This window comes from Lontra canadensis, unplaced genomic scaffold (assembly GCF_010015895.1).
Source record: "Lontra canadensis isolate GAN:19392208 unplaced genomic scaffold, GSC_riverotter_1.0 scaffold7, whole genome shotgun sequence".
NCBI classification, from domain to species: domain Eukaryota; kingdom Metazoa; phylum Chordata; class Mammalia; order Carnivora; family Mustelidae; genus Lontra; species Lontra canadensis.
In genome coordinates this window covers 19,220,202-19,239,349 of record NW_022631001.1, presented here as the reverse complement: position 1 = coordinate 19,239,349, position 19,148 = coordinate 19,220,202, and the positions used below count along the sequence as shown (strand labels likewise).

General features: G+C 39.8%; 1 long non-coding RNA gene across 1 annotated transcript in view; it reads right to left on the bottom strand.

Annotated features, from left to right (window-relative positions):
* The window catches only part of LOC116865011, a 374,767-nt gene extending 363,219 nt beyond the window's left edge, over nucleotides 1-11,548 (bottom strand). Inside the window, exons 1-2 of the long non-coding RNA XR_004382143.1 lie at nucleotides 11,486-11,548; nucleotides 5,266-5,343 (exon numbers count right to left, since the gene is read on the bottom strand). This is a non-coding gene — a long non-coding RNA (uncharacterized LOC116865011). The remainder of the gene's footprint in view (nucleotides 1-5,265; nucleotides 5,344-11,485) is intronic.
* Between the last annotated feature and the right edge of the window lie 7,600 nt (nucleotides 11,549-19,148).

Here is a 19,148-nt window from a genome sequence, read left to right as displayed (position 1 = left end):
CCTGGTGGGGAGGGGGTGGTAAATCAGTGTTCCCTAGACTGATGTTAGGGTTTTGCTACAATACCAAACAACTTTTTTTCAGGAAAAGAGTTGCAAAAACTTGCATGTAGCATTTCAGGCGCTAGATGGTCCCCTGGGAGCAAGGTCAGAAAGAAAGATTTGTGAGGCTTTCTGTTTCATAAGGATGAAGGAGGGTCAGCTCAGCCAATCCTGTACTCACACAGGGCCAGGGAATGCAACTGAAGTTTGAGGACACCTGGTGCCAACTCGGAGGTGACTGAACCGTGGCTTCTGTTTGTGGGCACTGGGGCCACAGGGCTCGCCTCAGCTCTGTGCTGATGTATACCCTGACGCTGGCAGATAGGAAACAGATGCAGCTCAGCTCCTGTAGGAACCATGTGGATGCCATCCTTGAAATGTGTCCACTGAGACTGACCTACAGACATACTACCTTACAGATATTCCAGTGGCGGAAAATTCCAATAGGAAGAGATCTTCACAGAGAGCGCATCCCACTAACCGTACCCTGAGGGATGTGATAAGCTCCAAGTCTGCAACAGGTCCCTAGTAGAGAATTTCCAACCAGTCGATGCTTCTGCTATGGGTTCTTGCCCCCTCGTTTGACTTGAAGTCTGCTGACACACACTGACCTAATGCATGGGGCCACAGATGTAAACTAAACACTTGATTTTGTCTGGATGGATCACCCTGGATTCTCCTCATTTGTTCAAGACCTGATGCAAACCAGTTCCTCTGAAATTGCAGAGGTAATATAGTGTGGCCACTGGGAAGATCGGTTCTGAGGCCATACACCACCTCTGCTGCTTTCTAGTTCTATGGCCTTGAAAAATTACCTGAACTCTCCATGCTTTAGTTTATGCACCTGCAAGATAGGGATGATGTTAATACCATTCTCATTTTAATGAGTTTTTATGTATAAATACTGAACAGTGCCTGGCACATACATAGTCCATGCTCCATAGATGTTAGCTATTTTATTTCTGACTCTTGGCTTTGCCTCTTCTGTCTTCTTAAAGGGAAGTCTGCCCTTCAGACTTAAGAGTTTGTATTTGGTTTATGTTGCTTGACACCTGGCCACTTCTCAAGGACTTTGGATTAGAGCTTGATGGTTTGGATACTTAGATAAAATTTCTCTTTACAGCTAATTTCTGGAAACCTGATTTCTGGCATCAGCCTTCCAGGCAATCTGGTTCTCTGAATTCAGACATGGTTTTTACCAGCCAGATGTCTGTGGTAGAGAACCCTTATTCATGCCCATTAGTTTGAAGGCTTCTTGACATATTGGCTCCTTCCTCCCAGAAAATGGTCTTTGAGATTCAACATATCAGCCTGTGGAAAGTTCACAGGGATACACTAGGGACTCAATAAATATTTCTGACCACCTCTCCAGTCCCTTTTCTAGGCCCAGCTAACTGGTCTTGTAGTATTTTTAGCCTCTAATTTGTAAGAGTGGTGTCAGGTCATCAATTTGCCCTCTGGCTAAGGACAGTTTCTCAGAAGAGGGAGTCACCTGGGGTGCATCCTGGGCCACTCCCTGAGCTGGCATTTACTTGAGCATACCATGTGTCTCAGTGGGATTGGGTGAACTGAAGCCTATCACCTCCCAAGCCTTACCTCTCTATTTGGCAAACCTGGGCAAATATACCTTCTTGCATCTGAGAACTCTTAAGAAGTGCTTTAGAAAGAGGTTCTGGGAAACACAATCAATAATAACAAATATTATACCCATGTGTTGCAGTCATACATGGAAACTATGATCCTGAACAGTGGTTCTGTACATCGTCCAGGTGGCAGAACACCTGGAAATCACACAACACCATGATCATTATACAGGCCTAGTACAAAAGACACAGTTAATCCCAGTATCTGAAGTAGGTATGACTTTTATGAGCAGAAAATATGACTAGATTGCTGGGTATAAATGCAATGGAAAACCAGAGCAAGGTAATTCAAATCTATAAAAAATACATCATGACTTAAGCACAATCACCTATTTCTGAATCTTTCCACTAACATTATTTGCAGCTTTTTCATTAATTTGGTCACTGGCAGGTGCACATGAAGGACCAATAAGAGCAGGGTCCCAGAGGTTCAAAAGAGAACAGGGGTAAAGTGAGAAAATCTTATCCATTAACTTTTTTTTTCTAAATCTGTTATTTGATTTTTACAGAGGAATATATATATATATATATACATATATATATATATATGTGTGTGTGTGTGTGTGTGTGTGTGTGTGTATATATAATATATTACTTTACTCAGATCTTTATTTTCAACAAATTAGACTTATTTTCACCCTTAAAACTAAAAATTAACAGGTTAAAACCTCTATCACTACATGGTTACTTCCCTGCATGGATGAAACTCATATTTTTAGTCCAGAAGTAACTAATTTTAGTCCTGAACTAATTTAACTGTCCCCATCCTTATGAGAGGATGCCAACATAACAGAATAAGTTTTTCCTTCCTTCCTTCCTTCCTTCCTCCCTCCCTCCCTCCCTCCCTCTGTCCTTCTCTCTCTTTCTTTCTTTCTTTCTTTCTTTCTTTCTTTCTTTACAGAGGAATATTTTAGACAAGTGGAGAAACGGCAGTATTTGTAATCTGAGATTGCTCCAAGTGATGAGAAGGTTGGATTGAGGTAGGGGAGGTGGATAATAACAACTTTTCTTTTATGAACTATTAATTCCCTGACTCATTCCTCTCTCTTGTGTTTCTACAGAGGTCTCTCCTATGTGAGGCCATTCTAATCCCTTGGGTGGATAAATCAAGGGTTTTATCAAAGTTGTCTTTTACTGGCAACTCTCAGACTCTTGACATCTGAGCTGCAGAAAAGGACATTCCATTGTTCCTTCTTTGCTTTTACAAAGATTCCTAGCACATCTTCTTAAAGCTAGACCTATGGGGTCATTTTTATCTCACTCCCTGGACCCTTCTCTCAAGCATCCCTTTGAGGTTCTTTCTTAAGTACACTCCCTTTCCTTAGGTTGTCCCTTATGTTTCTCCTTAAAGAGTTGTAGCTTGCCTTTTATTCTTCATGGTCCATGTTTCTGTTTTCCTAGTTAATGGAAACTGGAATTAGACTAGGCCGAACAGGTTTCAGTCATGTCCCCACATAAGAACCAAGGAAATTTTGCTACACTAATGTTCCTAAGGTTCATTGCAATGCATGGGGAATCAGTGACCAATAGTCTGACCAGATCAGAAAACCAGCATTCCACAAAATGGGATTTTTTTCCTCAAACATCTGATATTCCAAGAGCCCCTTCCCAGGAAAGAGGCCCAGGACTATTTCTTTCACTTTGTCATGTGTAAACCATGTAGATTTGTTACCCTGACCACAATTCATTGGACCATGAATTTGTACAGAGCTATGGACAAAGAGCTGTGTTTTGGACATAAGAGAGTCCAGGGACCTAGAGGATGTTTCACACAAAGACTCTTCCCACTGGAATGTCCTATAATGGGTAGTGACCAACCACCTCAATCTGTTCTTTCTACATTGGAAATAATGGAGGTGTGGTGCATTTCAGCATGGCACAGAAGATACAAGACAGACAGAAGTGGAGGCATGTGTAGTAACTGGACTGGAGGGCAGGGCTCATCTCTCTCTGAGTTGCAAGTGTGGAAGACTGGCTCCAGTCAGAGGTGTTTCTTGGCACTTACAAAGGTACGGCAGGATGAAAACATTCCGGGCTATACCTCTGGGTCACTTTTATATGCTGAATATTCTTCCTCTTCATAATGCCTGCCTATGTTATTGCTCAGAGGGTTTTCTCTGTTTTCTTAGTCTTCCAAGTACTTTTAAAATAATTTCCTATCAGCTGAGGTAACTTAAGTATTCCTCTTTTCTTGGCACCCCGAAAAAGTCACCATCACCGGGATATGCCACACAATTTCCTTTGGAATTTTCCCTCCTAGATATGAGCTATGGTTGAAATCAAAGACTAAAATATGAAAAAGCATAGACTATCCAATAATCCTTATGAGTTTCTGTTAAAATATGATATTGTATTTTCACACGTACACTGCTAAATGTTGATCATTCCAAGCTACAGAGATAACAGACTGGGAAATGTTAAAACACAAAAAAGACTAATGTAGGTAGAGCTTCTGATAGCTGATGTGGGGACCTATTTGGAACCCCAGAGTTGGTATAAAGATTATTTTAAGCTGAAGATATTTGAGATTCGACAGATGCAAACAAACAAATAAACAAACAACCCCCAAAACAAAAGTCATCCTTCTTGGATCTTCCCTTATTTGACTAAAGGCAGAAATTTCTGAGAAATGAGGACAGCCATAAACTCCCTCCTCAGGGTGGGTAACCTCTCAGAAGAAAGACCAAAAGTAAATCTACTGTTAAATCCCCTCTCCTGGGAAGTTTTAGGGCCCTGAAGAAGATGGAAAGACCACTCATTCTTGTATAGATGAGCATTATCACAAACTTTCTTATCTTCTGTTTGTTCTCCCCCCAAAAACATTTGTCTTTCCTACAGAAACCGATTTGTTCTTCCCATAGGAGCTTCTCCTTCCCACTCTCTTTCCCATACTAAATTAGGTAAACAAGTCCCAAACTATAAACCAGTCTTTTCAATCACTCATCACTGAGTATGCCCATGTGTATGTGGTTTGCACATATAAGTAAAATTTTTCTCCTATTAATCTGTCTTTTGACAATTTAATCCCTAAACTCCAGCTACTAAACTGAGGGTAGAGGAAAAGTTCTTCCTCCTACCCAATAAACAATTTACTTAAGCTTACTTAAATATAGTTCTTCTCATTTTTAATTGAAGTCTATTTCAGTCAACTTAAACAGAGGGAATTTGATCTTCAAGAATTTTTGAATTGCTAGACCTTCCCTTTGCATTACAAATAAAGGCTCAGTCCTCTCCTTTGGACTACTCCAAAGATTAAAACAACAACAACAACAACAAAACAAGCACAAAAACAAAAACAAAAAAATACAAGGAAGAAAACCAATTCAGTCAAGCCAAAAGATCTACACATTTAAGGCCAATCACCTCTACCAACTGTGATTACTAATGGAAGTCTGTTGAGAATGCCACTTTCTAATCCACAGAGTTTTGCTCAAACTGAAGAGTAAAGGAAGATAACACCCCAGTTACTGCTCCTCCCCTTCCCCCTTGTCCACAAACATGTTTCTGCAAATCACAAACCTTTGAGCAAATAATAATAAATTCAGTCACATATAAATTTTAATTAATATATGTTTTGTTTTACCTTAGTTAGGCATTCCCATCAGTATCCAAGAAGAAGACTGTAACTGAAGCTTTCTTGTGAGTTGCAATACTGTTTATCCTGGGTATAAGAAAACACAGAAAAACATGTAAACTCAGAGACTGCTTACTTTTAAATCTGGTGGTCCACAGTTTACAGAAGGGAGTAAGGGATGGAAAAATGAACAAGGTTTCTTCGTGGAAATGATACAGGACAGCTAGCTGCAGTAGGCTGCCTAAAAACCCAAAACAAACAAACAAAACAAAACACACAACAACAACAACAACAAAGTAAACACTAAAAGACAGTTTTCTTAGATCTTTTTAAAAAATGATTTCTGGGAATGTAGGTGGGCAGGGACTATATCTTGTGAGGGAGAGGAAAGAGGTTTTTGTGTCAGAAATGCCTTGGCCAAATGATTTAATTTCTCAGACTTTTGTTTTCCTCATCTGTAAAATGAGGGCAACAATACCTACCCCTTAGCCCTGTGCCAAGGATTAAGTAGAAGACAGGAAAGCTCTCCCCACAGTGCCTTAGGTAGTGGGTACTGCCTGTGTATTAATGCTTCCTTCTGCGGTCCCCTCCCCCAGCCTTTGCTTCTCTTGTAATTACTTCTAACACCTTTTCACAGTGTTAGCTCCATGGCATTTAACTAAAACAAAACAAAACAAAAAACCAAACAGGATATCTCAGTGACTTCCAAACAGCTACTTTAAAAATTGAAAAAAAAGAGAGGGAGAGAGAGATGACACTCAACTTCATATATAGTAAGAACAAATGATTGCATTGAATGCTTCCCATATGCTAAGCTCTGTACTAATAATTTTATATCAGTCCTCTCTTTAGCCTTTAAAACAAACAGATTAGAAACTGTGATATGAGAAAATGGGGGCATGGAGCAGTGACGTCCCTTTTTGCAGCCTGCACAGCCCTCCGGAGGCCAAGCTGGGACCTGAGTCTACCTCGTTCACCTCTATGCACCCACTTCACCAACTCGTCACTTGGGTTCCACCATAACCTGCACCACAGGATTGCCATGTACCCCAAAAGATGCCATGCGCTCAATGTCATTATTGTCTTCCCCCTTCCCGCCCTCCCTCTCTCCTTTCCTTCTTTCCACGTTTATTTATTTATTTAATTATTTAAAGATTATTTATTTATTTGACAGACAGCGATCACAAGCAGGCAGAGAGGAAGGCAGATAGAGAGGGGGAAGCAGGCTCCTTGCTGAGCAGAGAGCCTGATGCGGGGCTCCATCCCAGGACTCTTGGATCATGACCTGAAGAGAGAGGCTTTAACCCACTGAGTCACCCAGGACCCCCTCAACGTTTATTTTTATCTAAATTTAATCACTGTTTTGTTTACTTTGTTCCTCTGTTCTGCTCTGACAGACTAGGGTAGAACACTGATAACTCTTAGATAACTGGTTCCCCCCTCTTGGACTCAGCCTTTTCTTAGCTGTGTCATCTCAGATGGGTCACTTAACTTCTTTGAACCTTAGGGTTTTCTCTTCCACAAAACTAATGCATCAGGCAAGATGATGCCAACAGGCCTTTTCCAGTTTACGGGTCCTATGACCGGCTACTTTGTGAGCAGTTTCAGATCATTCTAGCAGCAACATCTTCATGGTACCTAACAGGTTGTGGACTATAACAGACTCACAGGTTTTCTTGCTTTAGCTTAATAAACTCAAATTCCCTACTTCTGGGAGGAGTCCTTGATATTTATATATACTCTTTAAAGAGCTTGCAAATGAGGATACTGATGTTCAAAGAGGTTAGGTCACTTACAGAAGTGGTGGAGACAAGATTTGAATTCAAGTTTGTGTGTCCCTCATGTCCTTTGCAATAGCCCAAGCCTACCAGAAAGTATGGAAAAGTTAAATGACCCAATTTAGTCTCATTTGTGATATGTGACTTAAAATTTAGGGCAGTAATGATAACAATAACTGGCATGCATTGTGAGATGATGATGATGATGATGATCTCCTCACTAGGCCTTCCCATCATAGTAAGTGCCAGGTACTATAATCATCCTCTTTTGAAAGATGAGAAAACAGAGGCACAAGGACTAAGATTACTTGCCCAAGACACAGGGCTAGTAAGTAGAGGATCTAGGATTTTTTTTTTTCTATTTTTAAATCATGGTTTATTGTTTCAGCTAAATTACTGGCTCAGGTCATGATTTATTATGCTCACTGGTACGTGGCTGTTATGATGCATTTACAAGTTAATAAACAGCAGTTGTGAATATGGGACAAAAAATTTACAGGTTGGTGTGAGGGTAACCACAAAGACAGGCACTCAGTTGTTTAGTAATTCACATACTCCAGTAAAGGAGAAGGATTTCTGTAGGATTCAGAAGGATTTGCCAGAGGCTATTGAGAACCTGCCTCCTGAACCATTTCCCCATTAAAATTGCCTGCTATTGCCTTTCTGTCTGGGAACCAGGAAAGAAATGACAAAGTGAATTTCAGGGGACACTGTTTGTCAGTGAGGTGTGCAGCGTGTCCTTCACACTTAGGGAGTCAGTCCTACGTGCTATCTTGGGCAAAGGGAACCTGAGCTCCAAGGAGAAAGCAGGTAAAGCAAGCAGCCGATGAAGAAGCTCTATTTATCTAGCTGGGTCCAGATTTACTGAGAAAATGACTTCCAGATGCATTCCAAACACGGTGTCATGATTAGGATGGAGAAAACAGTCAAGTTTATTTGGCTTCTGTGGGGGATTTGTTTGTATATTCTAATTGCATCATCGTTTAGCTTTATTTCATCTGGAACCTGACTGCCAAATGAGCATATTGATTACCTGTCATGGATGCATATTTCTCAATTAACAGCCATCAAGGCTTATAAAATCTCAACTACGTCAAGACCCACGAGCAGAGTTTAGTACAACTGTGAGTAGTCACGCCAGCCGCTTTTCATGGTGTATCTGCCACGACGCTGGTACCTACCTGTCACATAAGCTGGTTTAAGTCTCACCCCCTCCTTCACACTATATATCATTATCTTTCTATCTTTTAAGTGAGGAGACAGAGGCTCAGGGAAATTAAAACACTTGCCTCAGGCAGCACAATCAGTAAGTGGTGGAGTAAGGATTTTAACTTGTATACATAACAATTCAAATTCCACCGGGCTTTGTGGCACACACAGGCAGGGCAGTGTGCTGGTGATGCCCCACCACTTGGCTGTAAGTCCAGCTCTGTCACTTGCTACTTCCATGGTCTTGAGCAAGTTTCTGAATATCTCTGTGTCTCAGCTTCCTCATTTGTAGAGCCAAGGAAACCATAGTCCAGAGATGGTTAAGATTAAATGAACTACCCCATGTATAGTATTAAGACGAGTGTCTGAGATAAGGAGGCACCATTATTTTACATCCTCTGGATGTTGTGAGGAACAAACTATAAATCTTTGACCTTCAGCAACTTGCTGGAGGCACTTTGTACTTCCAAAGACTTTGCAACAATTCAATTTTCCTCACAGCAGCCTAGTGCTTCAGGTCAGACGATTGCTCTCCCCTCTAAGACTAACACATGGGGACTCACTATGCCAGAATATTTTCAGTCCACACAATTCATGATCCTCCTTATCACATCTGAGGACACACATAATACTCTTATTGGCTTATCTACCCACGTGCTTTGGATACCTTAGGTTGACCCCTTATAACAACCTCACAACTTGGTGCTATTAGCTCCACTTCACAGATGAAGGTGAGATGGGCCATAAAATTGAGATAATTTGCCTAAATTCATATGTGGTATGCAGCAAGACCAGATTTGAAGACAAATCTGAATGGATCCTAAATTTGTGTCTTTGTCTCCAAACCTTGACACTTAAGCTGTGATAATTTCTCCTTATACTCATGGTGAACTTCTACTCCTCCTCCTACTCAGTCATGATTTCTCCTTGTACCCATGGTGAACTTCTACAACCTCCCTGAGATTCAATGCCTCCCTGGTTTTGATCTGTTGAACACATATTTTACAGAGCACTTTCTATGTTCTGCTCTACTGGATGCTGTGTGAACAGGGATAAACACAAATGTGGTCTCTGCATGAAGCTCACAGCCTTAGGGGGTGGTATACAATTACACACTTGATATGTCCTAAGAAGAAAATGATGGAAGATTCTAGAATGGGGGGGGGGAAGAAAAGGAGGGTAACAGGCCAATAGATGGCTTCGGGCTCCCTGAGGAAATGACATTTCAGCTGAGATGACAATGAGAAAGAGGCAACATGTGGAGAGAAAGGGGTTTCTGGCAGAGGAGGAGCATGTGAACAGATTCTGGGACAAAACAAGAGCATGGGAACCAGATGAAAGCACACCCGTGGGAGAGAATGAGGGAGAAGGGTGGAGACGGGGATAGGAATTTGGGCAAGAGGCTGGGCCATGGCCCACCATAAGGTATTGACTTCCGAGTCCCACAGCGCCTTGTGCAGCCCTCGCTGGGAGACAAGTCGTTATCACGTTGCATTGTCATTATGTGCTTTTGTGTCTATTTCCCATCTAGACCATGACCTTCATAGGAGCCCAAGACACCGTTTGGGCCAAAGCAGACATTCAGCAAATTGAACAAATGAACAAACTGCATCTGCTAATGCTGCAATCTTGTAAGATTCTTACTGAAAGAGAGAATAATCGAGCTGGAGTAAAAAATGAAAGGTGTGCTTTTGTTCCTGGCTAAGAATCAAATCAACCAAATGTCTTCATATATATATTTAGATTTATGTAAAGGTAGGTAGGCATTATATATTAATAATCATAGCCAACATTAATCACTCAACACTGGATTCAATGCTTCCTATGCAACCTATTTAGCTTTTGTGAAAATAAATATGAAGTAGTTATTGTTAATCCCCATTTAGAGAGAAAACAACAACATAAAAATACATAATAACAACGATAACAAAACTAGAGCAGAGTTTTAATAAATTACCTGGGGTAAAAAAAGAGTACTTGTGGCACCCCAGTTTGTACCCAGACATTTTGTTCAAAGAGTCTATACATTTGGCCACTTTATGATAATATCTCTCAGGATACTTATCTGTGGAATTTTTCAAAGTTTAAAAATATAAAATGTAATGTATAAAATAGTAGTCATTGACAGGAAACCAGTTATGGGAAATATAAAAAATAGAAACAATGCATTTGTAGCAATAGTGAGTGGTTACTAAAAAGATAAAATTTGATAGAATCTCACTGATAATGACTAGAAAACAACACAGAAAAAGGAAAGCACACCATGCATTAGATCTGTGCATTAGTTTTAACTTCTTTATTTTTATTATGTTGCCTGTATGTCACATAAAAACTAGCAGGAAAAGGAAAGCAATGGGGGGTACAATTTCCTAGGAATGGCAGACCAAGAGACTGGGTAAACAAGCCAATATTTGCATTCTTCATGCTTTTTCTCTTACTAGTCCCAGTTGACTATGTCTGGAAGGTCTTCTTTATCCTCCTGCTATCTGAATAACTCCTAATCATTCTTCCAACACCTAGATCAAATTCCTCTCAGTCTGGGAAGCCCTACCTGACCTTCCAGGTTCCCACCAGACCATCCATTTCCTTCTTACAGTTTATAAAATGTTATAGCATAACTTTTTCTGATTTATCAAATGCAGAAACCAAGCCCTACATCTAGTAGGCAGTTTATGTCATTGCTGAGTAAGCAAATGAATTAATTATTTTGCTCAATCATCTCTTTCAATGCAAATGCTAAAGGCAGTGAGCAAAGGGAAATTATTCAAGTGTGCCAGACACTGATCTGGACACTTGGTTTGAATTACTACATTTAGTATTCACAAAAGAGTTATTGAATGTGTAGCTCTATCCCCATTTTATAGATGGGGAAACAGCCTCAAGGAAGATAAATTGTTCACATTAGTGAGAATTAATTTTGCATTCTTGAGGGAGATAGGACAAGTCAGGGAAAACACAAAGTGCTGGAGTCTTGGGGAGAGATTAAAAATAATAATAATAGGAGGAAATAATGCTTAGTAGCATTTGGAATGAGAGCGAGGTGAAGTCTCTGGTCCCATGGCCCCAGGCTGCTCTGAGGCAGGTGAGCACAGAAGTTAAGAGCAGGATTGCTGAGCCAGCCTGCTTTGGTTTGAATCCCGCCTCTACTACTACCTACCCATGTGACCCTGGGCAAATTGCATAACCTTTTTGAGATTCAGTTTACCCATCTGTAAAGTGGGGATGATAATGGTAGCATTTACCTTCCAAGGATATTCTGAGGATTAAATGAGGTAACATATGTGATGTTAGTCATCCTCTAGCACTTAGGAAGTCCAACAGTGTGAATGGACTATTGTTTTTCAATGCTTTCGTCAGAAACAAAGGAAAAGATAGTTGCAAGTTAAATAATGTGTCTCCTTGTCAGACGCAGACAAATGAATGCATTGTTAATTATAAAAAAAACAACAAAACAAAACACAACACTTGGTTGACATGACATGAAAGCTACTGTTTGTTGAATGACATGAAAGCTACCGATAAGGCAGCACTCACTCTACAAGGCACCATGCCAAGGTTGGCAGCACCACCTTGGTGATCCTCACAAGACCACTAGGAGGTAGGGCTCTTTTAAACATTTTTTTTTTTTTAAATAAATACCATTCATTTTACACTGAGTAAAATAAGGGTCGGAGAACTGATATGACTTGACCGTGGTCACAAACTATGTGTACGAGCCAGGATCCAAACCCAAATTTGTCTTGTGTCAAAACTTGTGTCCACAGCCTCATGCTGGGCTTACCCCCCAGGTCCATTTCTTCTTCCTCCAGAGAGTTTGTCAGCTGCTGCATTATCCTGACTATGAAAAATGCCCTCCAACAACCAAAGGCAGGAGAAGAGGGAGCTAATTTATTCTGCATTGTTCCAGAGGAGGGCACAGAGAACATAGCATAAAAGCAAGGAACTTTAGTCCAACATTAGAAAAGATCTTTAGCGATAATGAAGCACCTGTGGAAGAAAGGAATCATCACTGGACTTCGGAGCCAGAGAGGTGTTGAATTTCCTCTGCATTTCTTACCAGCTAGGGCAACAAATAAACACACATTCTCCAGTCCTCAGTTTTCTCATCTGCATAGCTAATATAAGAATTCTTAATTCAACTGGTTGTTTGGAGAATAAGATTAGATTATAGACAGAAACTGCTGAGAGTAGACTATGTGTTTGCTCCTTCCATTTACCCAACCTTTTAAGCAATTAGAGCTGTTCAATAATGCAGTGGAAGTATTTATCCCCATCCCCATTCCCTACCACTGGAAGTACACACGCAGTGGAGTGGCTAAATGATAGGACCCTGTACTGCCAACCCAAACCTCACCAGACAGAAGAACTTCAAGGACCCTCCAAACCTAAGCTGCTATGGAATTAGGAAGGACAGATAATGTGGTAGATGGTTAAACAAAGATTCAAGATAACCTCAACAGTTTGAGCAGGGAGTTAAAGTTAAGGCAATGAAATTGAACAGGGTAAGTATCAAAAAATATTTGCATTTAAATTAGAAATAAATAAGAGCAATAACAACATACTTGCTTGCAGAGAATGGCAGAGATATGATTTGGCCATGGTGCAAGTGAAAACATGCAAGGTTTTTTTCCTTTTGTTTTGTTTTGTTTTATCAATCACCAGCTTAAAATGTGACTTGATTTCTAAAACAAATCTAAATTCCATTTTTAGAGATTCCAGATCTGGGCCAGGGAACTAATTGTCCCACTATATTGTGCATACCTTACTGGGGGAAAATTTACTTCCGAAGTCAGCATATAAGTGAAAATTTTCATATTATCAAAACTAACTTTGAAAAATCCTTACTTTACATGAAAAAGTACAGTATACATGATTTATGTATACAACCCTATTTGGTAGCTCTTATGCTCAACAGAATTTAAGTCCTGCAGGGCTAAATTCTGCCCACAATAGAAGTCCAACCATTTTATCTTTTAAAAATTAAGCAAACCTGTAATGGTGAATGGGCATTGAAGAATTGTGAAGTGTTCCTTCTTGTCTTCAAGGTTTACTTAATTTAAAAAAAATTAAGCTTTTATAACTTATAGATTGTAATACAGATTAAATGAGATAATATATAACAGTCTTAACTGAGCATTAAATTTTAAGAGGAAAATTGAGAAATCAAAGATTGGTGACCAGAGACTGGAGACTGAGCCATAAAGCAGGATTCAGTAAACTATAGCCTTGGGCAAAGGGTGGATGGCAGCCTGTGTTGTTACACCTGAAGTGAAGAAGTTTTGTTGTTGTTGTTGTTTGTTTGTTTTTTGTTTTTGTTTTTTTTAAGATTATTAAAAGGTTGTAAAAAAGAAAAAAAAAAAAAAAGAAGAGTAAGAACAGTATGTACCAGAGACCATTTGTGGTCTGCAAAGTCTAACATATTTACTCTCTGGCCTTTTACAGAAAAATTTTGCTGATCCTGGCCATAGAATGTGTCACTGGAGATTCCCCACACCCAAGGAGAAGACCCATCTCCTATCCCTGAGTTTACGACCACACTCCCTCACAAGCCCCTTCTCCACTGTCAGCTTCTCTAGTAGCTCCACAGTTACCTTTTGCTCTTGAAATACTAAATGGTCTGTAGTTCTTCACCCCAGGCATACTATTTCATTCTTCTGGGTTTTTGCTGGCCCTGTTCCCCTGTAAAATTCTTCTCCTCTGTACTCAAGAGTACACAGGCAGACTGCTTTCTTCTTAACCAACTCTAATTAAATGCATCTGTTCCTTCATGGCCTGTCCTAGAATCTAGAGTCTTAGATGGTAAACTCCTATAAAAATAACTCAAATTATTCATCTGTGCCTATTCATCTGACACCTAACACTGTCCCTTAAACCTGGTAGGCTCTCAGTCAATATTTTCTAAACAGAGATAAATATGTTTAAATATTAACAGAGCTGTCGGTGCAAGAAGAAGTGGACTGCTTTGGGGAGACTTCACAAAGCAAAAATGGGAACAGGGAGGAAAAATTATAGTTAGGAAGGAAGTGACTTGTCCAAATTCCTACTGAGACCAGAATAGACAAAGGAGCAGATTTTATCCTCAAGAAGACCTGACTTTGAACCCTGACAACATGTCTGGATTCTGAGCTGAGACTTCAAAGCAAGAGACTTGCCTTTAGAACCAGTTTTCTTAAGTGTAGCCCAGAGATTTTAACCCCTGCCTTGTAGGGACAGGAAGATTAAGACCATGTGAATTAGAAAAGCTGACACGAAGTCTTGCCTGTAGTAGGTAATCGGTTCCTTTTTACCCCTTTTTAATTCCTCATACCATCAGGTTTCTCCCTAATGCCAACTCTCCCTACAGCACCTGAAAAAAAGAAACCCATGTGAATTTCCAACGTAAGTGCTCCAAACATTTCATCAAAGTTTCCCCTGACTTAATATACCACCCCTAGAAGATAAACACTAGGGTTCTGTCAACAAAGGCAGGCTATGCATCCACAGAAGACAGTTCATAGTAATTTTGTCAGCAAAATTGTAACAATAAAGGCCCAAACAACACTTCATCTCCCTGTCAGTTGTCTTGAAAGGGCAGATTACTTTTTCCTCAATCTTGGCACATCCAATTAAGGTAGACTTACAAGCCAGGCAGGTGTAAAGTGCAAGCCAGCACTTGTTCACATTAGCAATTATCAATGGAAAACTCCGTGAATGCGAAGGCTTGGCACCACTGTTGCCTGGCAACCATCAGCCTGCAGAGGCAGGGCGGACAATGACATGAAAGCTTGACATCTTTGACCTGAAAAAAGATGGTTTCTCTTTCTCCATTTTTTTCCCATTTATTCTTTGTGTTTGTCATTGCGAGTTCCCAAATCAAACACTTTGTATCACCTGCCTGGCATTTGGGAATCTACCCAAGATTTAAACTGGCAATTATACATCTCTGATGAACATGTTTTGAACACCTAGTATGTGCCAGGCATTGCGTAAGGAAAGCAACTTTCAATCTAGAAAAGTAAACTCACTTTCCTTTCCTTCCTTCCTTCCTTCTTTTTTTTTTTCTTTCTTCCTTCTTTCCTTTTCATATACATTCATTCAACAAAACAATATTGAGGGACTTGTGTGTGCCAAGCACTATGCTTGACATAGCTGAGGCAGAGACTAATGTGGGGAATGAAGACAAAAGGAAAACATTAAATTTCCATACTATTAACAGACCATTGACAAGTTCTTGAAACAGGCAGAGTGACCTTCTTCTGGGAATTCAGCTGGCCCCATGTTGACACATTTTGCTAAGAGCAAAAGGCAATCTTAGCCAGAACCCCCAGGATCCTGTAAGTCTACTTTAACACATAAAAATTCCTTTGGAAACTTCCTTTATCTCTACTGCTCACCCCAAGATACCAACCCACTCTAAACATATGGCCCATTGATATACATCTGAATGGTTTCTTGACTAGTGTTGTACTAGACAGTAATAAATGAACTTTTCCTAACAATAGCTAGCCCCCTCAAGGTCCAGGAAACCTTCCTTCCAAATTCCTCAGAGACTTTTGTGGTTCCTAACACCCTCCCAACTTGAAAGTATTTAATCAGTCACCCACCACAAGCCCAGGGCAGCTCTTTCTGCCCACAGGACCTGTCCCCATGTATTAGTAAAACCACCTTTTTGCACTGAAGTCATCTCAAGAATTTCTTGGCTCTAAACCCCAACGTTTCCATATCAGAGATGACTGAGAATTAGTCTGTCCCCTCAGGAAGTTCTCAGTTACATTGATAAGGCATAAGAACACAAGAACCATAGGTAAAGGCAAATGTGTTCTATAAGAAAGGTAAAAAATGATGTCTTACAAAAATGTTATAAGCGCACACACACACACACAACAAAAGAAAATGCTTCAGAGATTTGAAAAGATAGAATGTCAAAATAAAAATGTCACGTATTATCCTTATAATTCATATTGCTAATTCATTCTTTAACCTACTCATTCATTTATTCACACACATATTTTTGGATGATGTAGGGTAAAAGAAGCCCAATGGAGAATAATAAGTTTGGAAAAGAGGACAAGGAACAGAAAGAGAAAGGATGGGTAAGGACAGGCTAGGGAGGAATCTGTATTTATAAAGCCCCAGGTACAGGCCAGACAGTGTGTCTGGTTGAGTTTGACTTCCATAAAACTTAGACAGTTTTATCCATCTTCTTGTTCTTCTTTCTCCTCTTCCTCTTATTAATATTGTTATTGTTGTTAATTCCTTTTCACAGATTACCAGATGAGGAAATTTTGTCTCAGGAAGCCTAACTCTCCTGGAATCATAATGTCTATATTTAATCAAATGTCTGACTTCAAAATCTGTGTTCTTATTACTCTGCCGTGAGGAAGAGAGAAGATGCGAATTTATGAAAGGCAGACAGAAAGAAATTCATCATAAGCATGGCACTTGAGGAAGAGATGATAATAATTGGTGGCACTCAGGGGTATTGATTTCCTTTGGAAGGCCCTGATTTTGGAATATTTAACCTTTAATTTAGCAGAGACTCTGACAACCAAAACCACCAATTGCCTCTTGACATTGTTTTTAGTTCCATGATAATCCCTGCAGAAAGAGCTTTCAAAGAGGCTTAAAAATAAAAGGAAATGTAAAATCAGTGAAAGAAAAATAATGATTTTTAAAATGGGTTGTATAGTGCAGTTAGGTAGTGCACTGAAGCCACTCGCACGGACCCTGAGGGGGAGGCGAGGCAGGAACTGGTCAGGTGCTTGTTTTACGGGTGAGAAAACAAGACCCAAGGATGCAATGAGACTCACCCATGTATTACTTCATGAAAACCACCAGGCACTTTCCTTTCCATGAGTATTTGTAGAGGGGAATTTACCAGTAACTTTTAATTTAAGAAAACAGAGTTGTGCATTATTGTCAATGAATAATTTAAGCCCAGAATTAGCATGCTAAGATCTTACTGCTCAAAGTGTGATCCACAGACTGGCAGCACCAGCATCACCCAAAAGACTGGTAGAAATGCAGACTCCCAGAATCTGTATTTTAACAAGATCCCCAGGTGATCTGTATGTGCATTAAAATTTGAGAAGCCCCCAAAAGAAAAGGTATATATGATTAAAAAAAAAAAAAAGATGGTTTTGGGGCTAAGTTCACCTGGGTTTAATCTCAAGAAAAGTTTCTGAGCCATGAGCATGATTTGGATGGTGAAGGAAAACATTCAAAGAGAAACAGCGGCTTGGATTTAAGTGGACTTGGACGTTCAGGGGGATGGCACATGGCTTCACAATCTTCCCAAAATGTGAAGATAAGCTAGAAATAGGACTTAGGCGCCAGCATGAATATTCAACAGTTATTCTCTGGTGACTGGGAAACAATGCATGGCTAATACCACAACCACAGCAAAAATAATTCTTTTTGTATACTATTTTGGAGCTTAACTATATCTGACACATAGGTACTCAATAAATATTTGTTGATTGACTAAATCAGCATAAAACATTTTCATGCCCACTGACTAAATCAGCCTAAAACATTTTCATGCCCATCATTTCATGGGGTATTTCCAACACTTCTGAGAGGTAAAAAGAACAAGGATTATTTTTTACATTTTATTACTGTCTTCCTCCATTTCATAGAAAACCAAAGGTAGGAAAAACTGATTTGCATAGAGTGATACCATGAGTAAATTTCTAGATCCAGACCTCACTTTCAAGTCTTACAATCCAAAGCATATCCTCTTTTTTTTCTTTTTTTAAAATTTGACAGAGAGATCACAAGTAGGCAGAGAGGCAGGCAGAGAGAGGGGAAGGAAAGCAGGCTCTCTGCTGAGCAGAGAGTCCAACGCGGGACTCTATCCCAGGCCCTTGGGATCTGACCTGAGCCGAAGGCAGAGGCTTTAACCCACTGAGCCACCCAGGTACCCCAAGCATATCCTCTTTTAAGCCGATTAAGGCCTCAAGTCTTTGGCTTCATACTTTTGCCAGTTCACACCAGAGATTTCATAGTAAGAACGAACTATATACAGAAAATGAAGAAATAAAATGATGCCTTTGTGTGTCACGATTACCAGTCCTTTCCTTTGCAGAAGTAAACTGTATGAATTTCTCTAACACCAATCCTGTATGTCTCAAAGGTGGAAGAGTAGTCTCTTCTGCTAATTGGAGCTAATGAGCTTTCTTTAGTCCACCTTCTTCTGCCATATGGTGGGACTGTGCCTCCAGATAATTCAAGAACCAGTCTCTTTTCCCCATGTCTAATTGATGGTTACTATATTGGGTTTCCACTCAGATAGAATGGCACAGATTACATTTGTGGGAATGAAAAGAATTCAATCTACAGAAAGACTTACCAAGGAAGGGGAGAAATTAGGAAAGCAAACAACTTACTAACCAAGGATTTAATAGATTTCACATGAGGCTGTCATTTTTCTAAGCCAATTTCAGATTACTGATGACTGAAGTTACTTCTTTTAAGTTAACTAATATATGCAAAGAAAGAATTCCTAAGATGAGAAAAGGTTGTTCTAGAAGTCTGTGTGATGTGATAAATGACTCTGAACTTGAGAATCAATCTGAAACAAATGCCACTTTTGACATGCTTAGCATCACCATTCCCTGCTAACTGACTAGTTAACGCTTACCCAACACTTATGAAGTACCAGGGCAAGTGTCAAGCGAATCCATGCAGATTATTTCATTTAATCTTCATAACTACCCTGTCATTATCCCTACTTTGTAAATGAAGATAAGTTCAAAGGTTTCAGAACTTCTTCTCGGTTACACAGTTGAAAAGAGGGAGTGCATAGTTTCAAGACTTTGGTGACTTCAAACCAGTTATTTAACCTCTGGAAGACATAGTTTCCTCCAGATAAAAACAGGAAAATAACACATGCAAAGATCAGTAGCTAATGCATAAAAATGTGCT